The following is a 27529-nucleotide window of genomic DNA, read 5'->3' as shown; positions in this document are numbered from 1 at the left end:
CCTGCTGCTAAGGTAACCTGTGCCAGTAATTACCCCTCCCTACAGGGAGTTATAAAGTTGTTAATTAATGTGTCTTCAGCTGCTTCACCCTGCCCTTCCATTTCAGCCCACCTGTTTCCCATCTTTTGGCCATCCCACCTAGCATCTCCTGAGCCTAGTCACCTATAGAGGAAGGAGAGAGACAAGGGGAAGAGAGCAGGAGATCAAAGGAAGCCTAGAACATATATAAAAAGGCAAAACAACCTCACTTCTTGGGATACCAGGATACCAGCTATGGCCCTCTTTTCCCTCCTGGGAGAAGTCTATGTTAGCCTTTTTAAATAAACCCTGCTTTATATGATTGCCTAAGCATGCTTCACTAATGTTATACTTCAACATGTGAGGGAGCAGAACTGGTCACCAGTAATGGCAGTATCAACAACACCTATCCATGGCTCTTGAAAACTCACAGGCACAACAGCCTCACTGTCATACCAGTCACGTTTACATGCTCAGGCATAGTATAATAGCCCTATCAGACATGTGACTCATGGAAACTGAGGGGCGTCTCATACCCACATCCACATGGGTCATGACCTGGGATAACAGCAAACTCATCCACTTAGAAGAGGCGCATCCCAGCTATATCCATCTATCAGAGAAATCCCATAAAGACATCAGCAGGCATAGCTAAAATTGACTACAGTTTAAGAAACTAAACAGATAGTACACTGCTGTACTCACCTGAAGCCAAAGTCCATGTAGCCTATACAGACAATTCCTTTAATGTGAAGTCAAACCTATAAAGTTAACAAAGGCAAAGAATAATCCAGTTGAGCACATCTCAATAAAGAAATACAAAAAGGCTTAAAAAGCAAGATAGTGTCTGTCCCCAAAGGAACATAACTCGTAGAAATAGAATACTAAAAGATAAAGGAAATTAGCAAATTGTGTGAAAAAAGAATTAAAAATAATAATTTTGGGGTAGTCAATAATACAAGACAGTATATAAATAGGCAATTTAAATAAATTAGGAAAGCAATTTATTCCATGAATGAAAATTTTTTTAAAAAGATAAAGATCCTAAAAAAGAAGTGAATAAATATTCAATCTGAAGAACTCAAAAAGTAAAGAAAAACATTTAATAGCATTTATGGAAGACTAGATCCAGCAGAATAAAAAAATTCTGAGCTTAAAAACAGATCTTTTGAAATAAAAGAGACCAAAAGAAAAAGAATTAAAAAGAATAGTAAAGCTTACAAGACCTGTGGCACAATTAAGCCAACAAGTAATTACATTATGAATGTTTCAGAAGAAAAAAAAATAAAAAGACATAAATCAATTTAGCAAAAAAATTTTTGAAAAATATCCACATTTTGGAAAAAAAATATGGGAATTCAGTTCCCCAAAACTCAAAGGACCCTGAACATATTCCAACACATGATGTCCTCTAATGAGGACATTATAGTCACATTGTCTAAAATATAGGGAGAGAACAAATTTTAAAACAACTAGAGAAACTGTTAAGTTACCTGAGGGGACCCCATTAAACTCACAGCAGATATTTCTAAGCAGAAAATTTATAGGCGAGGAAAGAACGGGATAATATATTCAAAGCCCTGAAAAAAAGAAAACAAACAAACAAAAAACTCTGGCAACCAAGAATACTATACCTGACAAAGCTGAAGAAAAAACAAGCAAAAGTTGAGAGAATTTATTACTATCAGACTGGCCCTTCAAGACATAATTAAAGATATCTTAAACTAAAAGTGAAATGGCATAACTATCTTAATGGAAATATGAAAAATATAAAATTAACTAGGTAACCATATACATAAAAACAAAGAAGAATAATAAAACCTTACCAATACAGAAAACCACCAAGTCACAAAGATGAACATCAACAGAGGAAGAGAGGAAAATAGGATATATAGGACAACCAGAAAAACATTAACAAAACCATAGGATTATGTCCTTTTTTCATTAGTAATGCCATTGAATGTCGATGGAATAAGTTCCTAAACTAAGAGATGTAGCCTGATTCAATGGGTAGGGAAACAAATGATATGATGCTTATGAGAAACACACTTGTACAGAAAGATAAACATAGATTGAAACTGAAGAGATGGAAAAAGATATCCTATGCAAATGGAAATCAAAGGTGAGCCTGTGTAGCTGTACTCACATCAGATATGACAGACTTTTAAGTCAAAAACTGTCAAAAGTGGCAAAGAAGAGCATCATACAATGGTTTAAAATTTATTCAAATAAGAGGAAATAACTTTTATAAATATATATGCATCCAATACTAGAATACCCAATTACATAATGCAAACTTCGCTAGACATACAGGGATAGTCTATAATATAATAATATCTGAGAACTTAAATACCTATTTTAATGGACAGATCATCCAAAAAAAATAACAAGTAAACATCAAATTTGAACTTTACTGTAGACCAAATGGGCCTAACATAAATTTATAGAACATTTTTACCAACAGTTTCAGAATATAAATTCTTCTTATCAACCCATGAAATACTCTCCAGGATGAATTGTGTGGTAGCCACAAATCAAGTCTCAAAGCAATAGTACCTATGTTGAAGTCATATTACCTATCTTCTCTGATGACAATGGACTAAAAACTAAATAAACAACAAAAAGAAATTTAGAAATTATACAGATACACAGAAATTAAGCAATATTGCTCTTGAATAATGAGCGGACAAAGGAATAGATAGAAGAAAAATTTAAAATTTCCACCTTTATGTATATTTATAGAGCACCAATTAAAAATAATTTATAAGTCAGTTTGATGTAGTAGCACACTCCCAGAAAATTGGGAAGCTGAGGGAGGAGGATTGCAAGTTCTAAGCCAGACTCAGCAATGTAGGCCCTAATCAACTTAGCAAGATCCTATCTCAAAAGAAAAATTAAAAAAAAAAAAAAAAAAACAGAGCTGGGGATGCAGTTCAGTGTAAATTGCCCCTGGATTCAAGCTCCAATACCAAAAATAAAAATAATATTAAAATAATAATAATAAATAAATAGAAGGAAGATTAGTAGGACAGAGGAAAGGGAACATTAGGAGGGAGGAGGGAGGGAAATTGTAAGTATTTGGGATTGAAATGGACAAATATAAATAGGTCAAAATGAACTCCATTATTACATGTAACTATAATGTACTAATAAGAACATCAAAAATTTACTGGGAAAACTTGATATCTATACACAGCAGGATGATACTAGCTCTCTATTTCTCACTATATATAAAATTGAAATCAAATTGAATCTAAGACCTAAATGCTTGATCTTAAAATTTGAAATTAATTGATAATAAAAGCAGGAGAAACACTTAAGGACATCACTGCATGCAATGGTGTTTTCCATAATGCCACCAAAACATGGATGGGTAGCTACATTAGAATTAGGATTGTGAGATGTTTTGGCACAGCAAAAGAAACAGCAACAAAAGACTGATGAAACAACCGGAAGAATAGGAGAAGATATTTCCAAACTATTTAGCTGACATAGGATTAATATTTACAATATACGAAAAATTCAAAACAATTGAACAGCAAAAAGGGTAAACAATCTGATTTAAAAATGGACAATACTCTCAACAGATATTTGTCAATAAAAGATGGAGAAAGGGACAGCAAGTATATGAAAATGTTCAACTTCGTGAATTATCAGGTTAATGCAAAAAAAAAAAAAAAAAACAGGATGATATGTCTCACTCAAGTTCCAATGGCTAAAATCAAAATGACAAATGCTAGTAGCTGTGAAGAAAAGGGCACTTCTTATACACAGTTGCTGGAAATGTCTAGTAATAAAGTTAATTCAGAAACAATACAAAGTTTCCTCAAAAAAAGAGGTAAAAATTAAGCTACCATATAATTTAGTGATATAACTGCCAACTATATATCTAAACAAGGAAAGGAAATCAGTGTGTAGAACATATACCCACACTACCATGTCTATCACAGCAATATTCACAACAGCTTGGATTAGAATCAACTTAATGAATACAAGAGACAGAATCGTTGGGCAAATATCGTTGGGCAAATAGACAAAGAAAATGTGATATATGTCCTCTATGGAAAATTATGAATCCATAAAATGAATGGAATCCTGTCTTTTGGGGAAACTGGAGCAAATTGTTTTAATTGAAATAAGGAAGACACAAAAGAAGACAGAAATGGCAAATCTTGCATGTTCTTATTTATCTGTGGATGCTACAGATGTTAATTTCTTAGAAATAGACAGCACACTAGTGGTTACTAGAGGCCAGAGATTGTGGAAAGGGGTAATAGATAGTATGGATGATGGGTACAAAAATGACTCTTATATTGGAAGAATAAGTTTTAATGTTCTTTATTGCATGAGTGTGACTTAACAGTAATTATAATGTATTTTATAAAATATATGATGGAACTGTACTTTATAAAAAATTAGAATTTCAATGATTCTCAACACAAAGAAGTGATGTTTACTTAAAGATAAAGGCTAATTATCATGATTCATCATTATACATTATATACATGTATCAAATTATCACACTATACCCCATAAATATCTATAATATTGTATTAAGTTTAAAAATGAAAGAAACTACTGAGAAGAAAATGTTCAATTCCTAAAAGAAAATTTACTTGAATGTGTTACTTCTGTATAATAGATATCAAAAACAGAAAGTAATGTTGCGAGTGGGTTGGGCAATTGCTTATCAATCTTTTAGGCCAGTGGCATGAATGACAAAAATTCATATCTTTGCCATACAAACCACATAGGTGAATATATGCATAGACATAGATAAGATAGATCATTTTAAAATCACTTTATTAGTTACTTGGTATTTTGTAGGCTGTTTATATTAATTTTTTTCTATATTTTATTGCTTGTATGTGAAAATCTCAATAACCATCTATAAACTGTAATTTTTTGTAAACTCAAGCTCATTTTCTTTCTGTACAACTTTACATCTATTTCAATATATGAAGTCTATATTATAATAGATAGGGCTTTAAATTTTCTACTTGTATTTCTCTCTGTGTTAGTCCTATATTGAAAACACATTTTTCATTCCTCCCTCTTGAGTTTTATGTTTTAAATATATTTGGCATAAGGGGTACCTCCATATGCAGAGTCCCTTATATAATGAACTACAACCTAACTCTGTATATAAATTAACTGTAAGCCTTACTAAGGAGTATACTTTAGTTACAAACAGCTGAGCCTCAGTCAATCACAGTCACCACACTTCAGTCAATCACAGGTAGCCAACCGATTAGGCCATATTCAAATAAAGGAATCACTGAGCTATAACCAATCAAGCTGTTTCTATAGTTCGCTACCATTTTCTGTGTATTAATGCTGCCTTAGCACTTCACAGAAAGGAGCTATCTGAACCTTTTCTGGTTCTGAGGGATACCCTATTAGTGACTTGTTCTTTGCTCAAATAAACTTTGCTGAATTTAATTTGTCTAAAGTTTTTTCTTTGCACAGTCTTAAATAGCACTCTGGATTCTGCTCAAATCATTCCTAGAAACCATCTTGGACCAGTGTAATCCTCCAATTTCTGTGTGAACAAATGAACAAAGACCCTCTAAGTTTGGTCACCTCTAAGTGGCTAGTGCCACTGGCTCAATTTCAACCTGCTTAAGAATAACAGGGATTTATCAACTCACATACCCGGAAAAGACTAAAACGGACAAGACTCCAGACATAGTGAGATCAGGAATTTCTCCCTCTCCATCTCTCAATCCTGCTTTCTTTGGTTTTTGGCTGTGTTCTCAGAAGGCTCTTATACTTGTATAGCAAGGACTACCATGGGAATTTAAATGACTTCATCTTAAAACATGTACCTACACAAAAATAATTGCTTCTCTCTTGTTCTAGAAAATCTGTAAGTAGTTTTACTGGCCCAGCTTTGAAACAGTGTGGATAGTGGAATGGGTGTGCTAATTAACCTGAGAGGAGTCACATAAACACCACTAGCCTGGAGAATTCAGTTTACTATTACCAGATGGTCTAGGTGGGGAGAGGTATATTAACAAAGGAAAACTGTGTTGACAATAGGCAAATTTTCACCATAGATTCCCTCCTACTCTCTGTATCTATGGTTTATATCAACTGACATTTATTATTTATCTATTATCACTGCAGTTACAAATCATCTGTCAACGTATACTTACTTATGGATATATGTGCTGTTTTTCCATCTAGATCATAAGTTCTTCTAGGAGGCTACATTTTATAGTTCCTTTTATACCTAGCAACTATTACAGTGATCTGTGCTTAGTAAGGGGTCAATAAATAATATAGAATTGTGAGGAAGGATATTCAGTAATTAATCAATTATATCTTATGCTATCTTGCCCATGAAAGCCTATGATAGGGAGGTGTTTTAGTAAATAGCACATCACTCAACTTAAGGATCCATTATGAAAAAATGTTATGCACAGGAAAGTCCAGTCTATTAACTGTATTGCTATTCTCCTAAAGACCAAACATTGATTTAGTTGGTAAAGTTGCATATAAACAGGCAGAAAATAATTCTGACCTTATGCAACAACAGAGAATGGTATTTATGAAACCAAAAGTTTTAAAGAAACGTATCATCTAATAAACAGGAAATAGTGGTGACATTTTATAGCTTAAATGTGAAATGAAAGGGCACTTCATCGACATTCACGATGTTCTAAAAACAAAGGAAATTACATTCTATAAACTGCATTTTGCAATCAACTTCTGTTTCTCTACATTGTTGATTATTCATAAGCATCTGGATGCTTCTCAGCTGGCAGATGTACTGACCTGCCTGGTTCAACTGACCTGCCTGGTTCAACACCGTACCCTGCTCTGTGGCTTCTACTCATTCAGACATATTCAAGCATCCACTTTGTCCTCCAGGTTGGCCTGGGTCACATCTGGGGCTCTGAGGTTAAGGTTCTCTGACTCTTACCCAGCTGAGACCTGAGCTGCTGCTTCTCATCTTAGGGTTGTGGGACTCTGCTGTTGGCAAATGGAATTGAGAGTTGGATACAAGCAGAGAACTTTAACATGGTACATGGTGCGTTGCAGTTCCCAAAATGTATTCTTGGGAACTTTGTATGTTTCAAGACTGTTCCATGGCATATAAGAAGTAAAACATCTGGGCTGGGGATGTGGCTCAAGTGGTAGCACACTCGCTTGGCATGAGTGTGGCCCGCGTTCGATCCTCAGCACCACATACAAACAAAGATGTTGTGTCCCCCGAGAACTAAAAAATAAATATTAAAAAAAAATTCTCTCTCTCACTCTCTCTTTAAAAAAAAAGAAGTAATACATCTATTCTTATAACAATACTAAAATTATATTCACCTTTTTTTCAGTTTTCTTTTTTCAAAAATATATGTATGCAAGGTGTTAAATGAGTTCCATGCCCTGGGCTCACTCGGTAAGTGTTAGAAGGTAAAGGTAATCCCCTCCATTTTTCTCCTACCCTGGTTGGTGTGCTTGAGGTAATTCTGTTTCATACTTTCTGCTCTAGCTTTTGTTCTGACAGAGAATCTGACAAATCATCTGTCAGATGATTTTCACTTTGGGTGAAGTAGTCTGATTAGTGGTGGCATGAAAATAAGCCATGGAAGTTTGGATAGAACTAATTTTCCAGCTCAAGCAAAGTCTGCTATTGACATATGAGATGCATTCATAATGAGGAAAGATAAAAGGTGATTAAAGATCACCATTGGCAGGTAATAGTCTATCTTTTCCTGGCACTTTCCCATGCAACATACCTGNCAACTTGTGTACATTGATACAGCAGGAGTGGGAGCCGTTTATTGCAGGACAGGAGCAGTATTTATACATCCACACAGTTTATCTAATTAACATAAACTAGATACAGCAGTCAACCAATAAGGAATCTCCATACTTAATGGCTCGCTTTTGTTACTTCTCAAACCACTCCCTCTGGCATTTTGTTAGGCACCATCCAGACTTGTTTACGAACTCTAACATTCCCTGGCAAAATGCCAGGTGTTATTTTGACTTGTTTACAGACTCTAACAATTATCTAAGAAAATTGTACCAGATAGAGTTTAAGTAGGCAAAGAGGACATCATTCAAGAGTTTTGCGATATGGAACGAAATACACAACTTGGTATCAAACTCTACTTCCTGGTACACTTCAAACTGGCTTTGAGTGTGTTTGCAGGATAGATGATCTATCCTTTCAGTTTATTTTTTTGACATTGGGGCCTCAGCTACCCGGTTCATTTCAATCACTTTTAGTTAAACAGATACCCTTTCATTCCTAATCCTTAGTTATATTTTTAAAGATATCAAACATTGTATGCTTTTGTTGACAAAAAAGTGGAATGAGTAATTCTAGCATAACAAAAATGAGGAACCACTTCTTCCCTGAGCTAGATGAGTCTCTTATCTACTTTATTTGTCAAGTAGTGTTCTTCTAAATGCTCTATCAGGTATAGTTTTTATCTAGGAGACAGTATCTTGTTGGTCAGCAATTGCTCATACGGTCAAAAATATTGAGGCATTGCAAATCCCTGAAGTTGGCTTAGGAAAACTGATACAATTGCTATCGTTTCTGTCATTCAAGAAATGCATCCAGTAGACCCAGGCGTGGCTGAGTCTTGGGATACAACTTTAAAAACATCATAATTTGAAAAGGGCAATGAGTCTCCTGGGAAACAGATTTGACAGATCATCAAAATGTCAAACCTGTAGATAGTAAATCAACTGTAAAATGTGTCCTTGAATCCACTTTAGTTTCTTTTGGAGAGTTTTTTTTTTTTCTGTATAAAAATGCATTTAAAAAATTTATACTCAAGTACTAATTTAAGTGAGCACAGGTAGTATTGAAATATGACTTTGATAACCAAGCTAATAACCATATTGGAAAAGGGTCATTGTATTTGTTTTGCTAAAAAATGTACATTTAGAATATTGATTAGCAACATGTTTTAATAAATATCTCTCCACCTCTCTCTTTTAGAACTATAACTCTAGTCTCCTGACTGGAAGCAGTAATGAGAACTTCCAAGAGATCTGTATTATTGCTTTTTTATACCTTTGTCAGTTTAGTTCTGCTGGACATGGCTTCAGCACATAAAATTCATGCTTTGTGCTCATGTAATGAGATGGTGAGCCTATAGCTCAATTTGGATACTGAGCAATGTTTACCAATATTCTAAGATTATTCATGATGGAATAGACCATTGAGCTCCTGTTAACTGCATTGTGTTTGAGACATTTCTAATTCTGATCAAGTGAAACAGGTTTTTATTATGCACCTAGATCTAATCAAAGTTGTTTACACAATCAAGCAAGAGACCAATAATCAATATTCTGAAACCTGATATTAACATATGTCTCACATTTTCTTGATAAATTAAGAGCACCATAACAATGTTTTAGAGACTGCATGTCAAATAATTGTAGCTTTTACAATATGTTCTACTATATATTTAGATGAAAATATCCAGGTACCTGAAGTTTAACATTCTAATATTCACTTGATTGTTGGCCTCTGAAAATTTGCAGTTTTACTTATGTTTTTATATTAAGCACATAAGAACAGTCCAGTTTCTAAGCCTTGTGTTATTCAGGTTAAAATGCAGAGTTTGTAAATATTGATAAGCTTGTACTTAATTGCAATTATTCCATTACCCTTAGCCTCCATTGTGATTTTGAAAACTGCATTTTGTCTCATATCAGTTATCTTTAATGTTGGTTCAGTTCCCCAATGACTCCCCCATATCTTGGCTAAGAGAAAAGTGCACTCTTGTTCTCTCTCAACCACACTTGAGCTAGATCAGCTCTAATTTTAATGGTTTCAAAGGCTGGACACCTGTATAACCTTTCATTATAATAATGAAAAAAAAGGAGGTTGTTTTCTGCTACTAATTAAAAAATCTGCAATACAATTTTATAGATCTAGATCATAGTCTGTGAAAGTCTAATTCAAGAACTTGGAAAAATAGAAACTTTATCAAATTGGTTTCTATTGGTCACTTTTACAATCCTAAACTTCATGACTCTCTCTAAGCCATGAAATCAGAGAGAGTACATAATGGTAATGTGAGGTCCCTTATTCAAAATTACTAGAAGTTCGAAAGAGTGACAGAGAATGTAAAACCATACATTTCTAAGCATAGGGACTTGTGAAGTTGCATATGTTGCAGGCCTAATAAGCCTGCCGACACTGACCACAGGAAGAAAGTCTATATATTGATATTCTAAATTATAGTTATTTGAAACTCTTTAAAACAGTCTTTTCCTACTTTGATGAATTATAAAAGTGATAGTCTTTAGTAAACAAATAAAATAAGCCATTCAATTGCAATTCTTTATTGAGAGCTATACCCCTGAAACTCATGCAGAAAGACATGAACCACATCATGTATCTTGGAGTGCCAGCACAGCACTGTATTGACAATAAACTTGAAGGAGAATGAGGTAATTTATCAACCAGCTTTGGCAAATTGCCTCTTTAAAATTCTTAGTTCCTTAACTGCAATAAATATCCAACTTTCCAATCTCTAGACCTGTAAAAGAGAGTTGTGGTCCACTGGAGGTGATTTCCTGTTGAAAGTAGGATGAACAATAGATATTCCTAACAGGAATAAAAACCCAGCCACTGAAATAAGGGCAATGGCCACTTCTTGTTCCACAGGATCAACTTATATTTTGAAAGCAGTTGTGTCAATAGGAACTTTAATTAAGTTCATGTTATTTCTATTTTAGTGGATATCCAGCTAGAGAAATGACCACCACCAAAAAGACTCCAAATGCATTTAATACCAGGGAAGAGTATAAGAAGCATTTTTTTTTCTGCATAGGTATATTTTGTACATTTATTTTCTATATAATGGTCATGATAAATAAGACATTCCACATGGATATTTATTTATATGAAATAAATATAAAGCATGACATACTTAAGTAAATACTTCTTTATTGTTAAATTAAATCATATCTACATGAAGTAATATTAAAATACAGTTATGATGAAGCTGGATTCAAACCCAAGCCACTTTTTCCTTAGCAGTTAATTAATATTGTGGAATACTCAATTCAATTAACTCAACCTTTTTTATACAAAATGTATTATTTTATGTTCAAGGCAGTTTGCAATTTCCAAGGAGATACAAAACTGCTAATGTTATGGTCTCTGAACTTAAGCAGATAATACTTTATTAGGTGAGGAATGATATAAACCCCATAGATTATTAGTCAATCTATGGGGTTTATATCATTGTATGTTGCAATTTATAATGCACACAATGTTATATACCTAATACTATTGGAAAAATATGGAAGCAATGAATTATTACTTATGAATAGGAAAATCAGTAAAGGATCAACAATGTTGGTGACTTATCATGTAGGTATTAAACTTAGCAGAATTTAGATACCAAAAGAAAAAAAAAGTGAATTTTAAACATAGAGAACAGCTAAACAAAGGCATAGGCCACAAAAAAAGTTTGACATCTATAGAAATACACACAGCTTCAAGGATTCAGACACTTTTGCTACGGCAAGTTATACATTGTTGAAGATTTCCTTCTCCCTTACTCCTTTCTTAATTTCTCATAGTAATTATATGATTCATTGTGTATGAAAATACAAAAATGAATATAAGGTGCAAAAATAAATATTATCAATCAGTTAATAAAATGGATGGCTTTGAGATAAGCATGTGAATTTCTAAATCAACTTACATTCTTTACACCTGAATCTCCCTTTATCAGATGCCTAAGGGGTAAAGTCATAATGTGAAGTAGTTAGCTACAATGAAATTTTAAATTATTTATTAATTGGACTATTTAAGATGCTTTAAAATCAGCTCTTTAGTAGTTTTATGGTTTCATAAATGCTTTTACCCTTGTAAAATCTTATTGTCTCTATATCCACTGTCCAATGTAATTTTAAAACAATATAATAGGAAACAAACTTTACAATGAATAAATTAAGAATTGGTTCCAAAACTTCAAACACACTGCCTGTGGATGGCTTTTTTGGTTTTTTATTTGTTTTATTTTCCTAATTGTTTTATAGGGGCAAGTTCTGATATCTAAGGGATTTGAAATGCCAGTGAAAGTTTTAAACACTAAGCATCCTTTCATTATTCAAGTGTGAATTTTGGACTCAAATTTTACACAGTTTTAGTAACATATGATTATTCAACTTGCTTGTGCCTTAGCAATTCAAATTAATACTTATTTGTGGTGAGTAAATCTTTTCTATAAAGCAAGCACATTATATCTTTTGCCTTTAATCAATAAGACCCATTAGGACTGCAATTCCCTGATATGGGGACTTGAGCTATTTCAACATCAATTCAATTTAGGATGTGTAGCAAAGAAAAGATATTAGGATTTTAGCTTGAGAAACTCATGAGAATATCAGTAATAGAGATAAGAAAAATGAATGGGGAGTGGACTGGATGTACAGAGAATGAGGTTACAATGACCGCATTGAATTTAAGTTTCTTGGAAACATCCAATTGGAAATATGAGAGAGATTCAGTTGAATTGGATTTTCTGTGAATATTTCTCAATGATTATAAGAATATCAATGGATGAGTAAATTAATTACTATAATTTTTATCTCAAATTAGAATTTATAAAATTCCATCTCCATTCTGTTTTAAACTGTAGTATTATCTAATTTGGTGAATCATTAAAAAAAAAAAAAGATGGACCTGAAAAATATGAACAGATTTATTTTAGTTAGTGAGAGAAGGAAGAATCAGCAATCAGTTTTCAGAACAAATAGCCACAAAGTAAGAAAGCGAGTATAGAGTGATTCAGAAGCCAAGGGACACCAAGTAAAATAAGAATATAAAAAAGGTTCACTAAGAATAGGCCTTGTTAAATTAACATGATGTATCTCAGTGTTGGAATACTGGGGAAAATTATCATTTTATGTGGACAGATATTTATTCATACTTATGTGGAAAGGTAAAATATATATATATTTAACTTATATATAAATATATATATAAAAAATATATATATATTTTTATATATATATTTTATATAACTTTTATATATATATATATATATATATAACTTTATATAAATATATATATAAAAAATATATATATTTAACTCAAAATTGTTTCAAGTTTTTATTAGGTTTGTTCTAATTATATCTCACTCCATCCTCCTCCAACTTTGTTAAACCAAAAAAAAAAAAAAAACCCACATTATTCCAGTTGCCTGTGTGTTTTTTCCCTGGTCCAAATATAAAAGCTGACTTTTAGACAAAATTGAGTAGGGACATTGGGGAATTTATAGTGCCTATCTTTGAGTGGATGTAGGCAACCAGAACTTAATTTTAAACCACCATAACAAATATCCATGTTCCCATAACTTATTAAGGGTCCAGGAAGACTGAGAGGATTGTGTAATAAATGGTTATGGCCCTTGAATATATCCTATGCCTGTTGTCATGAGAACAGTCAGAAAAGTTTTGATTAAATATTTGAGTCCATAACTCGAAACATACAATCCAATTAGAAAATGTCATGTCATACCAACAGGAATATGTGCCGACAAGCAGAAACCACACAATATATATGCTCAAGTTTTCAGTTCATAATTTTAGAGTTATGTAGATTACTTGTCTCCAAGCCTAAACTCCCTGTTATGTGACACAGTGATGATAGTACCTTCCCCTCTTATTGCTGAAAAATAAAATATGTAGTTTTATTTCAGTATACTGTGAAATTCTCTTGTATACAAAAAGTCTAATAAATTCAAATCTGCATACACTGGATATCATTCAAATTTAATTTATTTGTAAAATACAAAGTAAATTATACTACATATCACAATATTTCAATTTTCCATTTTAGGCCAAAAGTCATTTAAACTGCCCTGCTTAGAAGTTTCATGTGCAAAGCACAATGACCAACAAATTCTAAACCCTCATTTCTCCAGTGAAATATTTTAAAATAACCAAAAATTGTCTAGACTAACTTCCTAAGAATTTTGGAAAAGAGTTAAATTTCTACAACATACAAGCCAATGTTTACTGAAGAAAATGGCACTTTTTAAGTGCTAAGAAAATTTATGATATATTTAATTGTTCTTGCTTCAGTGATACTTGTATATCAATGCTCATAGCATCATCATTCACAGTAGTAAAAGTGGAAAAAAAATCTGCTATGGTTTGAATGTCTCCTTCAAGTTCAGGTGTTGGCAACTTAATCTCCAAATTCAACTATGTTGGCAGTTGGAGCCCATAGGAGGTGTTCAGGTCATGGATGCTTCTCCATCATGAATGGATTAATGGCAAGTATAGAAGTGATTGAAGATGCCTCCTTGAATTCTTGCTCTCTTCTCCCTTCCCCTATTTTCTTTTTGCTCCAACAAGGTATGACATGACAAGAAAGTCCTTACCAAATGCTGACCCCTTAACATAGGTTTTCCAGTGTCTAGAATCTTGAGGCAGTACATTCTGTTCATCATAAATTACTCAACCTGCACTACTCTGTAATAGCAGCATGAATGAAGACACAGCTCTGATGTCCATCAATGGATGAAAGTGCGGGGTTTAATACTTACACTAGAATATAATTTAGCCTTAAAAAGAAATGAAATTCTCTTACATGTTACAGCATGGATGAAACTTGAAAACATGTTATGTGTAATAAATCAGGCACGAAATGAAAAATATTGTGTGATTCAATCTGTATGAGATATAAAGAATAATCAAATTCATAGAGACTAAAAAGTACAACTGGGGTTTCTAGAGGTCTCAGGGAGGAGGGAATGAAAAGTTGTTTTTGTTTTTAAGATTTGTTTGTCTTTTTCTTTTAATGGCCACAGAGTTTCAGTTTGGCGTGATAGAGAAATTCTAGAGAGAGATAGTAGTGAATGTTGTAGAGTAATACAAGTGCACTTAACGAGACAGAATAGCCTGTTTAAAGATGATTAGAATGGTACATTTTCTGTTATGTATATTTTATTATAATATTTTAAAAAGTCTTTCTAGCATTCTTTTTTCTTCTGAGGTATCATTGCTCTCTCATACAATAGTATAGGCTTATTCTTGTGACCCTATCAATAATCAGAAAAAAATTTAAAAAGAGCTGCCAATCATTCTAAATTAGTTATTTCTCCTGGAAGTGAGTTTGAGATTTCAGTTTTATTTTGTTTTAATAATATCAAAGTGTAGTTTTCAATGTGTAAAATGGTATTCCAGTGTTACCCATTAGCTTTACAAATTAATAATCATAAATTTTGTCAACAGAAAAATTCAGTTCATTCAGTCTTTTAAGTTCAACCTAGAAATTTTATCCTATATATAAACTTGACATGTTTAATATTTTACCTATTTCCAAATTTTAGAAACATTTACTTAAAAATAGAAACTGAATTCTTAATATAAATGAAAATGAAAGTAGCAATATCAAGTAGAATCAAATCATGCTAATTGTGTAAACAATTATTTTTAAGGTTACAACAGTGGCCAAATAGGAACCATGGATCTCATTTGATTACATAAAATTTTAAAACTTAATAATTAAGTAGTAACATACACTTATTAATAATTTTAAATATATTGCTACTTTTAGTTGATTCACATTTATTTAAACAAATTTTAGGAGTAGAACATTCATTTCAATAGACTTGTTTTGGAAAATCATTTAGGCTGAGACTAGTATTTAAAATGTCATGAAAATATTGTCATAACAGTTATAACTGATAGAGGTACATTTAATAAAGTAACTTGGAAAGATTATTACAAATAAAAATATGCAAATATTTTTCTGGTGATTAAAAGCTACCATTATATGGAAATCATGTTTTGTGAGAACTCTATTTTAATGAATTCATTATTTTCATCAATTTATTTTCAACCAAATTGCTTACTACAAATTTATTTTCCATTATTTCTTTTGGATATAGACAGTGCAGAAGTATTAAGGTATTTTAGAAACCAATTGTGGTGGGGTCCTTGGAATTGAGATATTTCATAACTCAGTTTTTGTTTTCTATTAAAGACATCTCCAGGTTTATCATCTGTGACAGGCTGAGAGTGAAGAAAGTGGTTTCAGTGAACTTAAAAGCAATTTGAAAGCACCTTCCTATGAGTTAGAACCAAAGAAGGAAAAAAGGGAAAGGACAACATACTCCTTATTCAACTCAGATTTGAGAGCATAAACTTGTCAGCAGTACATTTATGTAATACTGTGAACATATTAGTGATTCTTATAACCTAAACCCATGACCCAGAGGGCTCTAGTTTGGGTATTCTTCTTCCTTTCTATCCTCTTCAGACTTGCCTGAGGTTACTAAGTTCTTAAGTATAATGCACATACCTTAAATTTATTATCACCAAAGAACGTCTATGGCTTTTCTCAAATTCCAGGTTTTGTTTTAAGCCAAGGCTGGTTTCCCCTCCATTCTTTTCTCCCCTCTCCTTCTGACTCTCAATTTTCCTCCTCTTCTTCCACATCTAACCTCCACCACCCCGTTTTCATTCTCTTCCTCTTTTCTCTTTTGCCTCTTCCTCTGTCTCAAAATTCCCCTTCTCAGTGCCCCACCGTATTTCCTGTCTAATCCAAGGACCACTGAAAAGAAGGATTCATCTCCCTATTTGCAATAGAAATATAGGATTTTATTGTGAATCACTTCATCTAAATAAACTGTGGATAACAAAAGAACTGGGGAAATTTCTAGAAAACAGAATTCTCCAAAGTTACAGAGGTTATGAAAAGTATCAGCATAGATAGGTATAACCCGCAGACTTTTGAGACCTTATTCTATTCTCTTCATACTGCTTTTTTTTTCCTTCTCTTTGAAAGAGATGCCTGTTTTTTGTTTTTTATTTACTGTTATTGTTTTCTTTTGTTTCCACTCTCTGTTTACACAGTTGAAACACTCACTTGCCCCTCAAACCATCTTTCCTCTTGGTTTTCCACTCCTAATGGAACAACAGCTGCCAGTGTTTCCATGGCACCTTGCATCTCTAAGGGTCTTTAGACTTTTAATTGATGACACCTAGGATAAAAATAACCTCCTACTATTTCCCCAAGAATCTTTTCAGTTATGAGATTTTCTTGGGAGTTAAGGATGTTCACATTTACATATTTGTATCCTCCAAGAGCATGCATGTTTTTATTTCCCAAAGATTTATCAAGATAAAATATTTGCCAAGCCATGTCTATGTAAAAATGTTTGTTATTTGGAACGGTTGTCTTTATTTTCTCTTAATTCTAGTCATTGTTTTGTAAACTAGTAGTGTCCATGTATTTTTGGGATTATCTAGTGAGTGTTAAATATAAAGACTACTAAAATTTATAATTTGTAATTCCAGTTCAATATTTGAGAATCTGTGGCTCAGGTAAGGTTATTCATAAATGATTTTAAATTTTGAAGTATATCTTTCCTGAATTCAAATTCACATTTAAATTAAAGTATAGGTATGTGTGTGTATGATTGTTTAACATAAATGCAAATTTATAAACCCATTTTCTGGACAATTGATTTCCTGTTTTTGTGCAATGAAATCTTTTTGGAGGAAACCTCTAGAATACTGTGAGAATAATGTGATATGAGGCTTTAGAAAATTTAAAAAGCATGAAGATACCAAATTGAATTTTCAAATCAAGAAAATTTCAACTTTGGATACAACCAGTAGAGGATTCCCAGGAAAATCTTTCCAAGACATTTAAATGGGCAAGTAAAATTACTGTTATTATTATTATTTTTTTCATGGCAGTTCAAAACAGTCTAGTGAACCTTGAAAGGTGATACAATTTTAGGTGTGTTTCCACTGTTTATTGTGTTTATATTACTAAATCATTTTAAAATCCACTGGTTTAGAAGCTAACTTATAAAAATGGGACATAATTGATTATTATTCTTATTGATGACAATGAAAATTATTTCTTTCTCATGGAAATACAAGAGGTTCCTGCTCTGAAAAATATATGACCCCAACTACTGCATTTTATTTCCATCTAAATTAGTAAACAATTTTTCATCTATTAGAAAATTTGTTTCAGAATTCTTAAATGTATCTGTGTATATACACACACTCTGTTCTTCAAAGTCTTCTTTTTACAATTTTGACATTTTACTAGTTTCTACATTAGTGAATAAAAACTTTTGACCCATATTAATTTTATATTTGTATGAATATCATATTTTATGTCTTGTATAATTATAATTTAGCAGCATTAATAAGTCACATATAAGTCAGAGATAAGAGTTTTCCTGACATTTCTTTTGCAAGCTCTAAAAGCGATTCAGAATGTAAGTATTGGTGACTGGTCATAATTTTAGGCAACTTACTTGTAGTGAACTTCGGTGGTTACCATTAGAACTGCATTAGAGCTATACTTGCCATAGAAGCAGAAGTAGCTTGTGGAAATTAAGAGTAGCTCTGCGCTGTCACTACTGTTCTTTGTTCAGGAAGGAGCTTCAAATTCTGATCACTAAGAGTCTGGGATCCTGAGTAATTTATGAAAATTGAATGGTATTTCATGAGCTTCAGTTGGTGATATCAGACACAATAAAATGTAAAGTTCAGTTTTGGTATCTCTTAGACAAGTTTTTCTCTCAAAGGAAAAATTCACATTAAAAAGTTTTGATTTTCTCATAAGCTACATTTTTAAGTTAAAAAATATTATGTTATCTGGAGATATCAAATTCTACCTGTTCAATAATTCCGGTTTTATACTTTTAACAAACTACAGAACTGGTTAAGGCTTAATTATTTTTTTCTTTGTTTATAATTTCTAAACTTTGCAATCTTTTATCTATTCTGGTCTTTGAATTTTAAAAAACATATTTTCTTTATTCTAATATTCATGCCATGATTAACTTGTTTTTGATATATGTATTTTTGCACAAACATCACATATTTTGTTACTCTTTTATGACATAGGGAAAAGTATCTTTTGTTATGTCCCATGTTCTTCTGAACTAGACTCATTTTTAATAAATTTATAGAATATAGTCATTCTTTCAAATAATGACATTCATAATACAGAATCAGGATGGCTGATTAAAGCTCTTCATATTTTGAATAAATCCCAAAGATTCTGTCAAGTTTTTACCAAAAAGAACACTAGGGATACTTTTTATTTATTAATATCATTGGAGGGAACAGTAATATGAAAGACAAGCTGAACTTATGAGAAAAAACATGCAATATTCACATTTTAATATAAAATGAATTTGAGTGTTTTAATATGTATTTTACCTGACATTACACTGATTTTAGATTCTAATATAGTAAATCTCTAAATATACAGTGATTTACAAAATATTGTGTGTAGAAATTAATTATTTGAAAAAATAACATTTCAGCAGAGCAAATAATAATATGATAGTTTTGAGCAATGACATAACCTTGATGAAAACAAACTTTAAACACAAAATATGGACTGGAAAAAAATTTCTTTTGGCTTCTAGACAGTTTTTTTTAATTAATCCATAAAAAATGGAAAATACAGCTATTGAATTTAATTTATATTGACAAAAACATTGAAGAACTATGATGAAAATGAAGAACAGAAATATATTGACATTCAAATTTAAATGGCTTGTTTAAATAATAAAGAAAACATTGAAGAGGTATCCTGTATTGGTGGTGGTTAAAATAATTTTTCATTTATTTTTCTAGTCAAAAACATGATTATTAAACAGATAAATGAAAGCATCAAAGAAGACTCATAATTTCCCACAGGCATTTAATTGTTTGAAACATAGTTACTACATATAGCACACCATTCCTCTGACAGGAAAGTGCTATCTGATTTAATAGAATTAAAAAATAATTCTATAAAATTCTAATTTAAAATTATAATGCAATTAATAGCAATAATTATAATAGCAATGATATTGTATTTTATGATGCAATGTGAATTAAATGTGCAGTATTTAAAAGTATGATTTTAGAGATCATGAAATATGAACTAGTTCTGAACCTTTCTTGTCATTATCTTGGCACCTAGGTCACCAGAGAAGATGTCAATTAAGCCTGAAACATGCATTTAAATTATCAGATGTTTCTGAGCTGGACTGGAATAAAATTCTTTATTTTGATCCTGTGATTTCCACAAAATCCTGTATTTTTTGCTAGTTCTAGTTACCTTTTTGAACATAATGACACTTGGTGCATTTCATGAACTAGAGACGACTTTAAAACACATGCTGAAAAGCCACTCAGGGACTATAGCCAAACAGTTGAGCTTGAAGTGCAATTATTCAAACTGGCCCTTCATGTTGCCTCCTGACTCTACACTGCACACTGCTCAGGTTCTGCATAGCTCTGTTTTATATGCAGAGAAAACATGGTAAGCTATCTTTTTCATGTAAATGTTTGAAAATGTAACAATACAAGAAGTATGAATTAGGGCCAATGTAGATCCCTAGAACAGCCACTCATGAGAACTCTTGTTTTAAGAACTTAAAGTTTTCACTGGCTACGTCTGTTTCTTGGTTTGTTTGTTCGTTCGTTTAATTCATTAATTATTTATTTATTCTTTGCTTCAGTCCAAAAAACTGTTAGACTTAGCACCCAGCTCATTCTTTTACTCTCCTGTTCTCCAGTGAGTATTGTAGTATTGACAGAAGTGTACAACTTTTTCACATGTAGTTCTGAAAGCCAGAAAGCTCTGAAGACTAAAATATTTTTGTTAAGTCATTTTAAAGCAAAACCTGACTTCAATTGACCAGACAAAAATTTTAGAGTTTTTATTTGTTGAACTTACTGTGAATATCCATTTGTTTTGTTTCAGAATAATATATCATGAGCCATTATCCTAGAACTTGTCAATGAATGCTACGAAATATATGAAATATATATTCTAATACCTTTATGAAATCTAAAAAATTCTATACTCTAAACATATCTTGGCTTGGATAAAAGGCTTTGATAAAAGTCTGCAGAACTACATGGTTATTCCCTAATATTTTTCTTCTCAGTAAATGTTTAAGTTAATGCTTAATAATCCATTAGCCTCTGTTACTCCATTTTAGATTGAACTTTCTTTGTACCCCACTGATATCCACCCCCCATATCAACTCTTCCTGTGGTGTACATCTCTTCCTCCATAAATGTTGGCTAACTCTGCAAAACTCAGGGGTTTAAAGCAGGAGCAATTTATCTATCGTTATTCTTACATCTGCAAGTTCACTTAGTGCTCAGTGGCCATCAACTGGCCTTTCACAGCAGCAGTGTGGGAGGCTAAGGTAGCAGAGGATGGGGACACTCAATTCCAAGTGTCTCTTCTTCCCCAAAACAAGTTAACTAGCCCATGCTGTTTCTATGGTGACATACAAGTGCAAAGGAGCAAAGATTTAATAAAGCCAGGGGAATCGAAAAAGTGGGAGTACAGAGGAAATAAAAGTGATGGGAGGTAATTGCTGTATCTGATAGATTTTTAAAACACAATATTTCTGCTATTTTACCCTCCCATCTATCATTATATCTCACAGTAGTCTATATGGTCATTTGTGATGGGAATTTGAACACTGAAAATTGGAACATAAATAAAAAACTAAGTAATAAATGATCATATTTCATTATAACCAATACTCCTTTTGGAAATGAGAAAATAGAGATTTGTACCATTTAAAAATATTTCACAACATGATCCTTGCTTGCATAACCCTCAGGATAACACACTAGAAATGCATTCTTATTAAAATTTTTCTAAGGGAAAAATATTTATTGATCCTGTTTTGAGAGTCAAATTTGTATATTATAAAAAATTTGATGCAAGATTACAGTCACTAAACATATGAAAAATACCTATTTTATTTTAAATATTCATTATAATTTTACATGATTGAGGTATTCATTTTGACATATTCATGAATGCATATATCATAATTTGCTCTATTTCAATCCCTCCCCCACTTCCTTCCCTTGAACTCCTACTGCTACCTTATTGGTATTTCTTTTACTATCTTATTTTTTAATTAGTACATTATAATTATACATAAAAGTGGAATCCTTTGTGATATATTCATACACGCACACTGCATACTTTGATCAATTTTATTCTGAGGTTCCTCCCATTCCCCATTCCTCCTCCCTCCTGCTAAATCCCCTTCCTCTACTCCACTCTTCTTCTTTATGTTTAAAACATGAGATAATGTTTTTTTTTTTTAATTTTTATTTATCTCTAAGTTCCACATGAGAGAAAACATTCAACCATTGGCATTAGTCTGTCTTATTTCACTCGGCATGATATTTCTTGGTCAGTTCCATCCATTTACCCACAAAATATGTAATTGCATTCTTCTTTTTGGCTGTCATACGGAGAGTAAAACTCCAATATGTATACATATACATTTTCTTTATCCATCTGTCTTTTGAAGGACACCTAGGCTGGTTTCATAGCATGGCTATTATGAATTGCACTGCCATAAACATTGATATGCATGTATCACTATAATATGCTGACTTTAGATCTTTTAGATAAATGCCAAGGAGTGGGATGACTGGGTTAAATGAAGGATCCATTTCTAGTCTTTTGAGGAATCTCCATATTCCTTTCCAACATTATTGTAATAATTTGCTGTCCTACTAATAATTCATTAGTGTACCTTCTCTCCTACAACATATCCAGCATTTATTATTATTTGTATTATTGCCATTCCAACAGAAATGAGATGAAATCTCAGTGCTATTTTCATTTGCATTTCCTTGTTCACTAAAGATGTTGAACATTTTTTTTTTTCAAATATTTGTTGACCAGTTGCATTTTTTCTTTCGAGAAATGCCTGTCTAGTTTATTTGTCACTTTATTGCTTGAGCTATTTGTTTTTCTGGTATTATATTTTTGAGTTCTTTGTATATTCTGGGTATAAATCTTGTGTGAGAAGAGTAACTGGCAGATTTTCTCTCATTCTGTAGGCTCACTCTTCATGTTGTTACTTGTTTCCTCTGCTGTGCAGAAGCTTTTTAATTTGAAGTCATCACACTTATTGATTCTTGTTTGTTTGTTTTTCTTGAGCTTTATAAGTTCCATTAAGGAAGTTGGTGCCTGAGCCAATATGTAAGACTGTTGATTCTGTGATTTCTTCTAACAATTGCAGTGTTTCTGGTATAATTCCTCAATTTTTGATCCATTTTGGGTTTATTTTTGTGCAACGTGAGAGATAGGATATAACTTTGTTCTCTTACGTATGGATATCCAGTTTTCTCTCAGCTCCATGTGTTAAAAAGGGCTATCATTTCTCCTAAGTAGGAGAAATGCTTTTGGCACCTTTTTCAAGGATCAGAGGAATTGTTTCTGTGTCTGCTATTATATCCCATTGGTCTTCATGTCTGTTTTGATACCAATATCATGCTGTATTTGTTACTACAGTTCTGTGGTGCAACTGTGGTACCTCCAGCATCAATGTTCTTGATCAGGATAGCTTTGATTATTCTGGTTCTTTTATTCTTCCATATAAATTTTTAACAATTTTATTCCAGTTCTGCAAACAATGACATTGCTATTTTAATAGAGATTGCCTTGAATCTCTACATTGCTCTTGGTAATAGCCATTTGACACTATTAATTTGGCCTACCCAAGAACATGGAAGAAGATCATTTTATTTAAATAAGTTATTTTAAAATTCACATTTGATGCATTGGAGCATTTTATTTACATGTGTGCTGCTCAAAAATTAGTAATTTTTGGAAAGTCTATGAAATTCAATCTTCATATTGAAAAGTGTCAACTAATAAGCTGGAGGTAACAAACTTGCTTAGAAAACATTGGCATATATTTCAAGTAATGAATGGAAAACACACTTCTTTGTGTTTTGAAAAATAAAGTTTTAATTTCTACTCACTAGATTTTATATAAATGTGTTTCTCTTGATGCAATTCCCAATAACAACAGGATGAGACTTTGATTGAAAGTGTAGGTTCCCAGTCTCTTTTGTTACTTCTTCACTGGGTATTCTAATGGTGGGACTAAGTGTTCTGCCTTTTTCTGAGCATTCTAGCAACTCTTAATCATATCAGTATTTAAGGTCTCAGGGAGCTCTAAATCCAAGGTAGTTTCAATTAACACCACATTTTTGCTGGTTAAACAAGTGCATCATTGATGTTTCAATAGAAAACAAATGCTAATTAAATCAAGGAAAGATTCCATCATGGTTCATGTGAATGAAAATCACATTTCCTCAAAAATATTTATAATTTTAATAAGAAGAAATGAGAGTTGAGTAGTAATAAATTCTAACATCAACCATGCCTACAAAACTTGTTTGTCTTTCAGAAATAATTTTGTTTTAGTTGACTGCATCTAATGTCACTTGGCCAGAATATAAAGACTAATTAAAATCATGTAAGGAAAAAATAAAATATTGACTTTTTATCTAGACAAATATAGTAAGATAATGTGCTAAAACTCCTTTAGAACAAACAGATTATTTATTCCCATACTAGTAGAAAAATAATTAAGAATAATTGTATAAGGAAAATCTTAAAACAAGTGTCTAACCTACAGAATAATCTTAGGGTCAACTATGAATTATGCTTTCTGCTGTAAAGATAATTACAATGAACTTTGACCACCCATCTTTGTTTTTACCATCTCCTAAGAGAAAAATAAAGGAGTAATTCCCTCACAGCCCCTGTTCTCATTTTCTTTTCCACTTCCAAAAGCAAAAATTTATTCTCAAAAACTCTTTAATAAATGTCAGATGTGACATTAAAATTTTATCATCAATTTTTAGACTACTAATGTCATTGTGCACAAATACATTATGTATTCAGTCACTTACTATTAGAAGTGCCAAATAAATATTTATAATAACAAATTCAGAATATCCATTGTAACCATTGCTGAATTCTATATTAAACATTATAAAGTCTATTCTCTTGTAAGAGTTGTACTCTTAGATGGACATATGAATCCATATTTCCTCTGGTCCCTCCTGAGTAATTACCTTCTCTCTTCACTTAACTCCTTCTCCCAAGGCTGAATCTATGGATATTCTGTGTTATTGTCAGTTTTTCCACTGCTGTGACCAAAAGACCTGATGTGAAAAATTTTAGAGGAAGAAAAGCTTATTTGGGGCTCCTGGTTTCAGAGGTCTGAGTCCACAGATAGCTAACCCCAATGCTCTGTCTTCCAGATGAGGTAGAATATCATGACAGAAGATTATGGCAGAAGAATACATGCTAGGACACAGTTCCAGGAAGCAGAGTTCCCTTCACAGGACAAAATATAAACCCGAGATCATGCCAACAATCAGTTATACTTTCATTTAGATTTAAAGTGTAAAACACACCACACTGAACCAGAGTTTAATGTTCTTGAGATGTAGCTGCTATCTTGTAAAACAATGGGCACATGCTTGAATGTGACAAAATTAAGTAACATGAGGTAAATGCAACCTAAAATATACCTCTTCATTTAAGCAGAGTGACGGAAGAAAAGGTACTCATTGTCAGTACAAAAAAGAGAAGGAGGAACACAGACTTCACAATCAGCTCACCGCTTTTATTCAGGAATAGAGTTTCACACAGGAACGGGGAATGCAAAGACGAAATGACCCGGTGGTACCCCCTTCCTTGGTGGAATATGAGTCCCCTAAAAAAGAAAGGGACTGGGCTTATGTAGGTTATCCTGAGAGGTTATTTAATTATTGCCAGTGTTGTGTCTAACAGAGGGTTCGGGATTAACAGTCAGTGGGTCAGATGGAGGGTCTGGGGTCAGCAGTGAGTGGACTTGATGGAGGGTCTGGGGACAGTGGTTAGTATTCATGTCTTTCCCTCCGAGGTCTCATTGTGAAGCCAGAATTATACAGGCAGATAGGCAAGAGTCAGATCCAGAGAATGGAGGGATTAAATTGTTAATTCCTTCAGAGCCCTTCCTCCACCATTATCAAGATAACCTGCCCCCTGCTCCAACCTGTCACTAAGGTACCCTATCTCAGGGATTGTGGTTTAGTACAGGGAGTTGTTAATTATGCCCCCCCCCTTCTGCCCAGATCACTCCAACTTGGCCCCTCCAGCCCATCTGCTTCTCACCTTTTGGCCATCCCACCTGAGCATCTCCTGGGCCTAATATGCAGGAAGAAGAGAGATAAGAGGAAGAGAGCAGGAATCCCACTTCTTGGGATACCAGGATACCAGGAAAACTTTTTTTTCCTCCGGGGAAAAGTCTATGTTACCCCTTTTTTAAATAAACTCTGCTTTATATGCTTGCCTTGGCGTGATTCTCTAATCTTATACTTCAACATGTAAGGGAGCAAAACTTGGCACCGGTAACTAGCGGTATCAATTGTACTGTCACTGAGAAAGTACTCATTTTGGGAAGGGTTAATACATTGATTTCTTCCTAGAGATCTTCAGTCTCATCTTGAATCTCATCTTTCCTCCCCAGGGCTTCTCTTGTCACTGGAAAAGAATGTACTGGGAAAGGATCAAGTCTACCTGTGTATGGCTTTCTTTTGCACTCTTTTTTCCCATGCTTCACTCACTACTTAGGGATTTTTCATTTTCTATATCTAATACTCATTGATTAGCCTGTGTGATTCCTCCTAGTCTTGCTAATTAAACTTGTGGTGGTAGAGACTTGTGGGAATTTTTCTCAGGATAAAATATTGGGAACTAAATATTCAACAGTTCACCTTTTTAGGATATTTTTGCCAAAAACTCAGGTCCTTGTCCCCAATACCAATCCAACAATGAGGACATGGTTTTGAGAAAAAGGACAAAGAAGGTATATTGCTTTGCTAGCAAAGGAGAAACACAGGGGACTCCTAAAGGCTGTGATTATGCCCAATAGGGGTTAAAGAGGTGACTCAAAGCTACATTCCATGTGTCTGTTGGAGTTGTAATTCACTTGTTAATTTGGGAGATAGTCATTTCTGAGATCTGGTATCATCCCCACAGTCTTCATTCCTATGGTGGGTGTGTACTTAAGGACAGAAAAATCTACCTAAAATGGGGAACAGAAGTAATTCTGTTTCTCCTGAGATTAAGGAGAGGGAGAGAGGAATAGAAAAAACATGTCCTTTTAAAAAACAAATTACAGGTGCAGAGCAGCAAGAGCTATATTCAAAGAATAAAGTGGACCATGGTTACAGTATAAGCAACAATTATAAATGAGTTTTTAAGAAGTTGGTAAAATTTCTCATGCTTTGAATTTTATTATGTCAATTATTGCTTTATTCCTTACATTTCTATAATAATTCACAGAAATGCTTTAAATGGATCATTCTGGAGGGTTATATCCTTTAATAACAGCAAACAGTAGTTAGAAGTCTTGAGCCTGAAAGGACACTGAGACCTGGGCAAAGGGAAATGGGGAAAAAAATGAGCTTTAGGGTCCTCATGAAAAGACACAGTGAATCTACAGGCAATAGCTTGAGCCTAAGACGGAATCTGGTCCTGAGGCTCAGAGAATCCTGTGAATTGCTCCTGCCATTCATGATAGATTCATTTGGTATGTTTACAACATTATCTCTAGGATTTTACAATTTCAGCATTTTTTGTCTCCTTTCAATTCTAGTGCTAGCACTGTCCATAACTAGCTATAGATAAGAGACTTACCCATTT

The 27529-nt window shown here is 32.9% G+C and overlaps 1 long non-coding RNA gene across 1 annotated transcript; it reads right to left on the bottom strand.

The window, feature by feature from the left end:
* Positions 1–26019, bottom strand: LOC125616866. Its single transcript, XR_007347651.1, has 3 exons — positions 25920–26019; positions 2595–2598; positions 1–39 (listed from the first exon to the last, which is right to left on the bottom strand). It is a non-coding gene; the product is annotated as an uncharacterized LOC125616866 (long non-coding RNA).
* Between the last annotated feature and the right edge of the window lie 1510 nt (positions 26020–27529).

This window comes from Marmota marmota, unplaced genomic scaffold (assembly GCF_001458135.2).
Source record: "Marmota marmota marmota unplaced genomic scaffold, marMar, whole genome shotgun sequence".
Taxonomy (NCBI): Eukaryota; Metazoa; Chordata; class Mammalia; order Rodentia; family Sciuridae; genus Marmota; species Marmota marmota.
Note: the sequence above shows the minus strand (reverse complement) of the source record. Positions and strands in the feature narration are given on the sequence as shown.